Source organism: Anolis sagrei, chromosome 1, assembly GCF_037176765.1.
Source record: "Anolis sagrei isolate rAnoSag1 chromosome 1, rAnoSag1.mat, whole genome shotgun sequence".
Classification (NCBI taxonomy): domain Eukaryota; kingdom Metazoa; phylum Chordata; class Lepidosauria; order Squamata; family Dactyloidae; genus Anolis; species Anolis sagrei.
In genome coordinates, this window is record NC_090021.1 from 202,695,188 (window position 1) to 202,699,626 (window position 4,439).

Genomic DNA, 4,439 nt, shown 5'->3' on the forward strand with positions numbered 1-4,439 from the left:
GGTGGGTTACAGTTAGGGGTGTGCAAAGCTTCGGAGCTCCATTTTGTAATTCAGAGATTCAGATTATGGATTGATGCCCTGCTTATGTTGTCTCATTGTGCAGAAATTCAAGGAGATACCTCTTGTAGTTTTTAAAAAGCATTTGTAAAACCTTTTTAAAATTCCAAAAAAATCAGTGGATGACCGAAATGTTGTGAAAGTTCACAGGCTTAAAGTCATAAATGTTGTCTATAGCTATATCCTGGTAGCTATAAAAATTATAGAGAAAGAAGCCTCAGATTTTTCCCATTGCCACTAATGGAACAAATCTTAATGAAGTAATTACAAATATGACCCCTCTGAATCTTTACAAATCAAAGCAGGGGCCATCCAAATCTTCAAAATGAATTACTAATTGGATTTCAGCCATTTTGAACACTTCTAGTTACAGGTAGTTTTCAGGCAACCAAGAAATAAATAACACACCCTTTACTTTGGAATTGAAAGCTGGGCTCTTCCTGACCTGCTTAATAAGAGCTACATTTAGTCTGATCTAACCCTCTGACTTTAGACACCTGTGATCCGAAGGTATTTAATTCTCTGTTGACTACGAGGGGCAGGGAGCAGTTCTAAAGATAAATTGGTAGGTTGCAATGAGAAATACCCAGGGAATATAACTAGGCTTGGGAAACAGATAGCCACAAAGGAGGTTTGAAGCTTTTGGCCTCTCACATGGAAAAGTCATAATTCAGGAATACAGAGAGAGATGGAGGGAAGGAGAGAGGAAAGAAAGAAGGGATCAAGGAAGGAAGGAAGGAAAAAAGGATCGAGGGAGGGAAGCAGGAGGGAGCAGCCTATCGGGCTCCATGAAGGCAAGACTCAAGGCCTCTGCTTCTGCTGCTATGGCACTGCTCGAGTTGTTGAGCATGGTGTAGCTGAAGCACCTGCAGCAGTACTGCTAAGCCACCTTGGGGTACTTGCTGCTGGAACCCCCCTTGCAGCGCTACTGGGATTGGGTGGTGGAGTGCACCGCACCCTGGCTGGCTCCCAGCACCATCACCCTTGGCAGCGTGACCCTCAACTGCCTCCCCTTGATGGCCCTCCTTGCTGACTGCCCCAGTGCCACTGAGCAGGCTTCTTCTTGGTTGTTCCTTTTGTGTACATTAGGACTCTTTATTTACCAGTCATTGAATGTTATTGATGGGAAGCAAACAGGAAAAAGCAACAGCAGCTCTCATTTGGAGAATTCTTTGACCATGGCTATGACTCAATTTCCACAGATTTTGTTGGTATCAGACCTGCATAGTAGTTCACCTTGGAACAAATCCTGACTGGCTGTTTTTCTGTTCATTTAATGGGATGTTCCTCTTTTATTGTGCTCATTGGCAAACCTATGTTATCAGGCATGCTGAAATTTCGCAAAGTTGATGCCACTGAAGTATGGATAGCTATAATGATGCCATAATGAGTCTCCTTTTGTTATCTGCATTTGGTGGAACAGCAATGCAGGATGCAAAGATTTCTATGTTAGACCCGAGGTTGAAAATGTTCCCTGTTGCTGGGATAATGTGTGGAAGGAGGGAAGCAAGAAAGGAAGGGGATGGGGTGTGAGAGAGGATGGGGCAAGGAATGAAGGAGAGAGAAGCAACCAACCAAGCAAGCAAGAAGAGATGGAGGGAGAGAGGGAGGGGAGGAAGGAAGGAAAGAAGGGAGGCCAGGAAGAAAATAAGGAAGGAGGGTAGGAAGGAAAGAAAGTAAGAAGGAGGGAGGGAGGGAAGTGGGCTGTGCCTCACCCAGGCTCCCGGGGCTCTGTCTCTGGCGTTTTGCACCGTGAGTTCAGGCAGGAAGAGGCAGGCTCCACACGAAAGGCTCCTCCTCCTTTTCTTCCTTTTTTCTCTGGTCCTCCTTCCTGTTCTTTCCCCTTCCCACCATTCTTGGTGCAGAGCTGCTGTCAGCTTTGCTCTAAAGTCAGCCATGGTAAACCAGGATACTTTTTGATTTGAAAACACAGGTTGCATCAACACTGAAATTGAACTGCCCTGGCTCAGTGTCATGGCATCTTGGGAGTTATATTGCAGACCACATTTTAGTTCTCAGGTATCATTAGTGGTTCGGGGACCACAGGTTGGGAACCACTGCTTTACATTTTCTATTTGATAAGATACCGAGTATGTTTTGATGTCAAGAGTCAATGGAAGGCAGAACCAGGAGTTTTAAAGGCCATTTTAGTGTATTTGCATTACTTTAATTCTGTTTTTACCACACTTTTTTTGTGTTGTCAGGAGTGACTTGAGAAACTGCAAGTTGCTTCTTGTGTGAGAGAATTGGCCATCTGCAAGGATGTTGCCCAGGGGATGCCCGGATGTTTTCATGTGTTACCATCTTTGTAGGAGGCTTCTCTCCTGTCCCCACATGAGGAGCTGGAGCTGATAGAGGGAGCTCATCCACGCTCTCACCAGATTTGAATCTGTGACCTGTTGGTCTTCAGTCCTGCCAGTGCAGTGGTTTAACCCACTGCGCCACCACACTGTTACTACACTGTTACTACACTGTTACCTGAAGCTGCTGAACAATAGTTACCATCCGGACAAGGGAATGGGCATAGACTTGCAAGTCATTTGGTCACAGGCTTCACCCAAGGGGTGAAATTAATTGAACATCTACACAATGTATGATAATTAAGTTAAATGTGCATATTTCTGTCTCTCTCCACCAACATATGCAAATTATATGAAAATCCATGTCCCTTTCCTCTCATTTTTGGCAATTCAGTAGTGCTACTCTAATATCACCCCTGAGATTTACATAAAAGCCCCTCTGCGCAACACATATTAAAAGAGGTGAATATGGGAGACACAGATACAAATACTAGTTACAATGCCTGTCTCAATTAATGATTTATATGCCATTTGTATCTAGTGTATTACTGTCCCTTTTGAACATAGGTGGGATTTTTCAAATGATCCATGACTATATAAAATAAATATATAAGTATGCAAAAGAAATTGCATACTTACTAGTGAGATTCTGAATTGTGCAAACTTTTGTAGACTTACATGCGGACACCATGACAGCTATTTATAATGTACATGGTTTGTTTATCCTTCCTCCCCTCCCCTCCCCTCCCTTACTTTCTGATTCTGGATTATGGTGTTAATGTATTTTACATTTTCTTGCAGATCGACCTGCAAAATCCAGGTTGATCAATTTAAATGAAAGAAGATGGGAGTATTTCCAGTTGCTATATATTATCCTTTTTTTAAAGGCACCTTGTGTTCCCCTCTTCATCCTTTCAGCTTTTCTTCGCCATTTTCAAATGGGATTAAATTGAACAACTATGTGTTACTTAAAATCACTTGTCAGTAAACATTTTGCATCTATATTTCTAGTTCCCAAATATGGTAAATTCCTCTAGAAATTTTACCTGCTTCTATGGTTAACACAGCATCCAAAATATCAGTGACCTTATTCTCGCTGAGGATGTGATTACGGCTGCTGCTTATTATAGATTGAAATCACAATCCATTTCTTCTTTTTGAGACTTAGACAATCTTTGCAAAAATCCCTCAGCTTCTCCAAGTCAGAAAACTCTTAAAGCACATCTGATTCTGGACCATTAAAAAAAGAAGATACAGCTTTATATTACCTGCATGGGGTTCATGCTATCTGATATATATATATATATATATATATATATATATATGAGACTGAAATGATTTTTCTTCAGTTTGCACAAAGCCAGATTTAAAGTCATGTCCCAGAGGTAACAGGAAAGTCGATCCCCTAAGCTACTCAGTCATTGTTTGCTTTTTTAAAAAACATGTTCTAAGTGTGAAGGCAATTTAAAATACATCTATTGCATAAATATGTCCTTTGAAAATTTAGCAGTATGGCATTTAGTGGAAATTAACTGCTTTGTGTTATTATGTTTGTTGCAAAAATGATAAACCTTTCTGGACCAGACACATTTGTTCTATAGTTCCATACTTTTACAAGTGTGTTCATATATTCACCTAATTTGGGGAAACCACCCAATCACTTAACTGGTGTAGACATGAACAGCTTTCAATATGTTACTGAACCATGTTTCCTGCCACTTCAACCATCTCTTTTTATCTTGCTGTAAGTATAGGTCCCATCCTTCCTCCTCTCTTCCTTCCCTCCGGCTCCACCAAGAGATCAGCTCAGCAAAGGGTTATTTTAGCCTAGGCATTGTAAGTGCAAGCAACAGGACTCTGTTGGCTTTAATTTGTCCCTGTCTTTCATTTGATACTACCAGTATTAATAGCTTTGCAAGAAAATTCTGCAGTCATTAATCATAATAATTAATCAGATCCAATTATATTGCATATAAATGCGAACAAATTGCTGAAAAAATAATGATCTATCACCAAGATGTCATGAGGAAAAGAGACTAAAATAGTAATTAGATGCAGGATTTAGTTGTATACAAGTGCCCT

At 40.9% G+C, this 4,439-nt stretch overlaps 1 pseudogene; it reads left to right on the forward strand.

The window, feature by feature from the left end:
• The first annotated feature begins 881 nt into the window (after window positions 1-881).
• LOC132767183 (cholinephosphotransferase 1 pseudogene) lies at window positions 882-1,590 on the forward strand (annotated as a pseudogene).
• Window positions 1,591-4,439: the final 2,849 nt, after the last annotated feature.